Here is an 8,023-nt window from a genome sequence, read left to right on the forward strand (position 1 = left end):
CAACAAAATGAAATGGGTCTCATTTCTTCAATGCCCTCACCCTACCTAAACGCACTGTTCTCTCAGTCTGCTATTTTTATCAGAAAGAAACTATATTAGGAAGATGTTTGTGTGCCATGGATACTGCCTTGAGCGCCATGGCAACCACTTGCTCTTCATCAAGCATTTCGTGTCATGAGTATACATTTAGAAATTCTTTACATGATGTTTACAGTGATGGCTATGTTTCACCAATAACTTGAGGCCTGGAATTCTTGCTCCGAGATCCACAAAGTCAAACTTCAGTGACAGCAGGATGTGGGGTCAGGAGTTGACTATGCTCATGAAGAAAGCTTTGTTTCTTTCACCGACAGTGGGAGGCTCATGCCTTTTCTCTGGTGGGCAGGTACAGTGAACACTGCCACCACCCAAGCACAGAGGTCAACGGGAGAACAACTGACCTGAGTTAGAAGCCTGCTCTCATTTCCTGACTCTGTTACAAAGCATGCAGTAAAGAGCGTGGGACTCAGTGGGCCCCTGTATGGACAATGAAGAAGCTGGTTGAGAGCTCTCAAAGGTCCATCCAGCTATGTTTCTGTGACCAAGGCTTCCCCTTCATGAGACCTTGTTCTGGAGAGTCCTTCCTTCCTACTTTTTTTTTTTTTTTTTATAGCTAGAGCAGCTCGGTTAAGGCTTGAAGCTTGGAATGAAAGCAAACTTGGCGTCAAACCCTTGTTCTGACCACTTACTTACTATGTGTCCTTGGAAAGGTTCGTTGTTTGTGAAATGGATCTTATAATAGTAACCACCTCATAGGACTGTTGGAAGGATTGACATGAGTCTAATATTAGTATCTACCTCATGTGTTACGTTGATTATATGAGACAATGGACATAAAACTTGTCTACTGTCAGGCGAGGTGGTGCACTCCTGTAATCCCAATGACTCGGGACTGAGGCAGGAGGATGGCAAGTTCAAAGTCAGCTTCAGCAATGGCAAGGTGCTAAGCAACTCAATGAGACTCTGTCTCTAAATAAAATACAAAAATAGGACAGAAGAAGATCTACAAGTGATCAACATGTATATGAAAAAATGTTCAACATTTCTAGTAATAAGAGAAATGCAAATCAAAACTACCCTAAGATTGCATCTCACCCCAATTAGAATGGCTATTAACAAGAATACAAGCAACAATGGGTGTTGGCAAGGATGTGGGGGAAAAGGTACACTCATACATTGCTGGAGGGGTTGCAAATTAGTGCAGCCACTCTGGAAACCAGTGTGGAGATTCCTTAGAAAACTTGGAATGGAATTACCATTTGACCCAGCTATCCCACTCCTTGGCCTATACCCAAAGGACTTAAAATCAGTATATTACAAAGATGCAGCCACATCAATGTTCATAGCTGCTCAATTCACAAAAGCTAGATGTGGAACCAACCTAGATGCCCTTCAATTGATGAATGGATAAAGAAACTGTGGTATAGCTACACAATGGAATATTACTCAGTCATAAAGAAGAATAAAATTATGGCATTTGTAGGTAAATGGATGGAGTTGGAGAATATCGTCTAAGTGAGATAAGACAACCCCAAAAAAACCAAAGGTCGAATGATCTCTCTGATAAGTGGATGATGATACATAATGGGGGTGGGAGGGAGGCAAGAATGGAGGAAGGATGGATTGTATAGAGGAAAAGAGGGGTGAGGAGGAGGTGGGGGGAAGGAAAAATAACAGAATGAGACAAATATCATTACCTATGTACAGGTATGATTACACAAATGGTGCGACTCTACTTTGTGTACAACCAGCGAAACAACAGTTGTACCTCATTTGTGTACAACAAATCAAAATAAATAAACTTAAAAAACGGGAAAAAAAAATAGGGCTGGGGATGTGGCTCAGTGGTTGAGTGCCCCTGAGTTCAACCCTAGTACCCCTCAACAAAAAAGGGCTGGGTTGTAACTTAATGGTAGAACACCCCTGGGTTCAAAAAAGGAAAAAAGAAGAAAAAAAAAAATCATGATTACTTCTGATTCCTCTGTATTTAGCTTAAGAAGTCAATTTTTAAATGTACTATGGACATATTTTTTCAGTCATAAAATAATAAGTAACAATTAAAATTTCAAACATCATAGAAATGTTTCCTAAGTGATAGTCCCTCAGAGTCCCAATGGAAGAAAGAAGCTCTATTAATATAGCATATGTCCTTTAAATTTTTTCTGTGCATATACAAATTTCATTAGGACAAAGAGATTAATTGGCTTTAAATTAACAATAAATGCTAAGGAGAGGAAAATTTGCACACTGTATGATTCAAAGTATCTGAAAAGGCAAAACTATAGAGACAGTAAAAAGATCAATATTTGCCTGGGGTTTGGGGAAGGGAAGGGAGGTAGGGATAAATTGGTGAAGCATTGATTTTTTTTTAGGACAGTGAAACTATTGTGTATGATATTGTAATGAGGGATACGTGTCATTACACATTTGTCAAAACCCATAGAATGTACAACATAAACAATGCACCCTAATGTAATTAGTGGAATTCAGTTAATAATAATGTACAGTATCATTACTGACTCACAGTTCAACAAATGTACCATACGAATGCAAGATATTAATAACAGGGAACTACGAGGGGGATAGAGGGTTTAAGGAAACCCTGTACTTTCTGCTAAACTTTTCTTTTTCTTTTTTTTTTTTGGTGGTGCTGGGGATTGAACCCAGGACCTTGTGCATGCTAGGCAAGCACTCTACCAACTGAGCTATAACCCCAGCCCTAAATTTTTCTTTAAAACTAAAACTGGCCAAGAAAATAAGTCTGTATTTTTAAAAAAATACTAAGGTGAGATGTTTAGGTTGTTAGGAAATTTCTGTTCCTTACAGTCATCCAAGAATCCAGGTCCCTTCCAAGTCGTTGATCTGCCATCTCCAGGTATTATCATTGTCCCCATCATTAGAGAAGTTTCGCCATCAAGTTCTGGTTTCAGTTGGAGGGAAGGGAGAGGATAAAATGGAGGAGGTAACCTCATAGTCCATGGATCTAGACCTACATATGACTGAGCAATATTCTAGTTTAAGAATTCAGTCACTTGACCTAACTACAAGCAAGGCTGAGAAGAAGCCAGGAAGATGGCAAGAACAGGTTATGGTGACTGGCCAGTCTCACACACATGTACACACACATTCATATGATATATATTTTCTTCTATATTCTGTATGTGTATATGTATATACAGATATATATATATATACATATAACTATAAATTAAATTTTCAATTGCAAAATAGGGGCATACTATTTCACAAAATACTTTTTCAAATTTGCAATTTATTTTGTACATATTCACGTAACATACAGTTAATTAATTCTTTATGACAGTTATTGGTGACTCTATTTGCAGATTTGCCATAAGGTATTAATCTATCCCTGATCACGAACATCTCCAGACCAGTCCATATTCTTTAATTGCATGCTTTCATAGTGGCCTGTACTTCTTCGTTGAAAATAAATAATATTTAATTAAATTATTAGAATAATTTGTCATTGACTCTGTGTGTATGTGTGTTGTTTTGTTTTTTGAAACAGGGTCTTGCTATGTTGCCTAGGCCGGTCTTGAACTTCTGGGCTCAAGCGATCCTCCTTCCTCAGCCTCCCAGGTAGCTGGGATTAGAGGTGCACACCACCATGCCTAGCTTATTGATTTCATTTGTAATTTTAGATTAAATGTGCAATAAATTAATGAGTTGTGTAATTTGTCATTTGATGTCTGTGTTTCCTGCTGAGATACAGACTTGGTGAGAGTCTTCCATCAAAGTTAGATCTGTCCCAATCTTGTTCACCACTATGTCCCCAGAGTCTAGTGCTGCAACTACCATGTAGTAGTACTCTATGAGTTAGTCGGTTGAATGTTGAGTGTATGAATCACTAAACATCAAAAATATCATAAAAGAGCCTATTTTCCAAATTTTAAAAAAAGTGTAGATTTTTTTTTCAAACAAAAATACCTAAGACCAAAAAACAATTATTTAAAAACTCGCTTTAATACACCTCTATAATTATAAGGAAATAACAAATGTTAGGAGCTGGGGTGCAGTTCAGTGGTACAATATTTGCCTCCCATGTGCAAGGTCTTGGGTTCAATCCCCCAGAACTGCAAAAAAAAAAAAAAAAAAAGTTCTTTGGGGGAGAGTTGAAAATGTAACATAAGTCCACTTTAAATGAAAGATTCAGGCCTATTGGGCTTTACTTTGTAACTTTTCAAAAATTATTTGATCTTCATTGTAGTTCAACTATGTATGGTTTTGTGTATATGGCATACTATTTCAGTTACTCTATTTTTTTCTCAAGAAAACAAGATTGAGGTTAGGAGCAAAGCTCAGTGATATACTTAGTGTTGTGAGATTTTTGGGTTCAGCACCAGCCTGTGAACACACACACACACACACACACACACACACCCCTAAGACTAAACAGTAAATGTTTTAAACTGGTTTTGGAATACAAAGTAATACAGAAAAGGGCACAGGCTGCAAGTCTTTGGTTCAATGAATTTCCGTAGACTCGATGTACCTACATAACCAGACTCAGATCAAGAAACTATACAACATCAGTACCTCAGAACTCCCAGGCCCACTGGCTAAATTGTCAATTATGAAGTTATTTGTTTCAGTTGTATCAGCAAATTGATCTTTGGTGATAGTATTGATGTGCTTTTTATTTATTTATTTATTTATTTGGTGCTGGGAATTGAATCCAGGGTTCTCTGCTTGCTACGCATATACTCCACTACCCCTGAACTGCCCCCCTAGTCATAATATACATCTCATATGAATGTATTTAAGCCACATTTGTATATATCCATATGTATTATGGCACAGGGTCCATACTGGAGCTTTCCTCCTAAATTTCCTTCACTATTATGTATTTTAAAGACAGGTCAATAGAGATAAATAGAAGATCCCTCACGTCATGGATAGCTAAAATTAAAATCACTGATTACCCTGCACATTCTTTGAGGTTTTTAGATAGTGCCAAAAGCCAGCCATGCAAGTCACCAAAACAGCTGAGGACTCTGTGTAACAAGTCAGTGACGAAGATGATCCAGGACCACAGGCTATTATTAGGATGAGAATGTGCTAGATGTGTAAACAGACGATTAAATAATCACCTTGGACGATGAAGGAGAATAGGAAAACTGATATGAGTGGCTGGCACTTTAGCTCTCCAAACTGTACTAGTCACAGTCCAAATCAAGCGTCAGTCCTTGTTCATGTTGCTCTGGGGTTTGGACTCCACCGTTGGCTTCCTGGGCAGAGTCAAGCTGCCAGTGGCTGTGTGTCTACGAGTGAACTCAGTTCACTGCTCTTCATAAAGTACTCCCTGAGGAAGAAAGGAAGAAATGCAGGTAACTCCCAGGAAAGTTCCAGAGACTTTGGTAAGCACACACCCTTCTTTTTCTCAGATATTTTGTCACGTTTTACTTTGACTTCAAATGTGATTGCTATATTATTAGGTTTTTTTTAAAAAGTGTCAGAAATGACACAGCACTTTCATGATTTCGTTTGGGTGATAATTAACATTTCACATTTGAAGGCCCGAGTCTGAAAGACAAGCATCTGTCAGCAGTATAAATGGAATCAAAAGCAGATGCTAACGCAACTCTCCAGGGAAACAAAAAAATCAAGCACATAACAAATCTGTGGTACAATTTAAAATATGATCAGTCTTTGCTCCAGTTCCCAACATAGAGTTCCTAAGCCCCCTGAGTGACCAGGGTGATAGACGCATCTTTTGCTGGAATATTTGGTGTTCATGCAAAGTTGCTGAGACCCTCAGAATTTCCTGAATGATAGCAGGGTCTTCGTTTCAAGCCCTTGGATCATATTCAAGTTTATACTAATAGCTGACTTAACATGGGACCCTTAGATAGACTCAGGATGGGGTCAGTCACCAAAAAGTCCAGGTGACCAGAGTATTAGAGGATCAGAAGCTTCAGCATCGTACACCAGCCTCTAGGAAAGAGGGGGATGCCGGAGATCAAACTCCACAACAACCCTTGGACAATGAGATTTGATGAACTTTTAGGTTGAACATGTGGAGGTGCATCCAGAGAAAGCAGGGAAGTTTCATGCCTCCTGCATACCTAACCCTACCCTTCTCTTCATCTGGCTATTCATCTGTATCTTTTATAATATCCTTTATAATGAACCAGCAAATAAGTGTTTTCCTGAGTTCTATGAGCCATCCTAGCAAATTAATCAAACCCAAGGAGCAGGCTGCAGGAACCCCAGGTTATAGCCAGTCCATCAGGAATGTTGGTGGTCCAGACTTGCAATTGGCATCTGAAGTAGGCACAGTCTTGTGGGACTGAGCCCTCTACCTGTGAGCTGTTTCCAGATAGTGTCAGAATTGAATTCCAGGACACCCACTTGTTGCCTGCTGGGTAATTGCTTGATGTGTGTGGGAAACTCCCACACACCTGGTCATAGAAGCCTTCTGTGTTGCATTGAGCATGTGAGTCAAAAGGAAAAAACAGTTTGTTTTTCCCTTAACTCAAACAAAAAGCATTTTTAAAAGGCAATAGTCCTAAATGTACCAAATAATTACAAATCTGACTTTCTTTTGTAAGACTTTGTCAACAAAGTGCCAGTGAAATAAGAGAAATAGTCTAAGATAAAGTTCTACATAAACCTGAAGCACAACAATACTTAAAGAAAATAATCAACTTCTTGAGTGACAGGCATTTTTGCATACTTTTCTCATTTTATGCTTATGATGATGCAGTGCATAAGTTACTGTTATGATTTGATAACTCAGGACACTGGGTTAAGTGACTCACTCTCAGTCACACATCTGGTGGGAGAGAAAGAAACACTGAACTGAAGTCTATTTTGACTCCAAAGATTGTTCTCTTAAATAGTATGTTCTAGAAAATAACTACATATTCTTTCAGCTCAATTATCCTACAAACTTTGGCCTGAATGTGAATGGTAATGTGAAAGAAGGTCAAAGTCAAAAGTTGGTAGTACCTTTTAGGTTCAGGCATAGTGCCAAATGTACCTCATGGATGTTCTCATTGAATCTTGCAGCAACCAGTTTCCCAGAAGTGTACCCAAGGTCAAAGATAAGAGGAAGAGAGGTGGGGTTGAACTCAGGTCTGCCAGTCTAACTTTCCCACATGGATTTTTATACAGATGAAGTACTAAATACACAGACTGGGTGATTTATAAGTCTTATTCAGTGTAGGTTGTAGAGATTGGGGGATCCAAATTTAAAGGACTGGATCTTTTCAGGTCCTTCTTGCTGATAGGGACTTTCTGCAGGGAGAAGAGGACAGGACATCATGTGGCAAGGCAGAGCAGGTGTGCTAACTTGGGTCTCTCTTTTTCTTCTCATAAAACCATTAATGCCACATGAGGGCTCCATCTTCATGACCTTATCTGATCCTAATTAACTTCCAAAGGTCCCCCCTCAAAATACTATTAGCATATCACTTTGAGGATAGAGTTTTGGTAGGAACATTCAAACCATGACTTTTGGTGGGAGCATTCAAATTATAGCACTAGATTTTGTGTCCGTGTTGTAAGAACAATCCTTGGGGACCTTGGAATCACAAAGTTATCTCTGGCCAAATGTGCAGGAACCCCTATTACTTGTGGGTTCAGGGCATGAGTATAAATGGAGGCATGCCTGCCATATGACTAAATATTTAAATATAAACCAAGCTAATACCTTGTTGTGTTGAAGCACAACAATACTTAAAGAAAATAATCAACTTCTTGAGTGACAGGCATTTTTGCATACTTTTCTCATTTTATGCTTATGATGATACAGTGCATAAGTTACTGTTATTATTTGATAACTCAGGACACTGGGTTAAGTGACTCACTCTCAGTCACACATCTGGTGGGAGAGAAAGAAACACTGAACTGAAGTCTATTTTGACTCCAAAGATTGTTCTCTTAAATAGCATGTTCTAGAAAATAACTACATATTCTTTCAGCTCAATTATCCTACAAACAGGTGATTTCTATCTTCCTA

General features: G+C 38.7%; 1 non-coding gene across 1 annotated transcript; it reads right to left on the minus strand.

The window, feature by feature from the left end:
* Positions 1–2,681: 2,681 nt before the first annotated feature.
* On the minus strand, positions 2,682–2,754 carry Trnaa-agc (transfer RNA alanine (anticodon AGC)). Its single transcript has one exon. It is a non-coding gene; the product is annotated as a tRNA-Ala (tRNA).
* Between the last annotated feature and the right edge of the window lie 5,269 nt (positions 2,755–8,023).

This window comes from Sciurus carolinensis, chromosome 12 (genome assembly GCF_902686445.1).
Source record: "Sciurus carolinensis chromosome 12, mSciCar1.2, whole genome shotgun sequence".
NCBI lineage: Eukaryota > Metazoa > Chordata > Mammalia > Rodentia > Sciuridae > Sciurus > Sciurus carolinensis.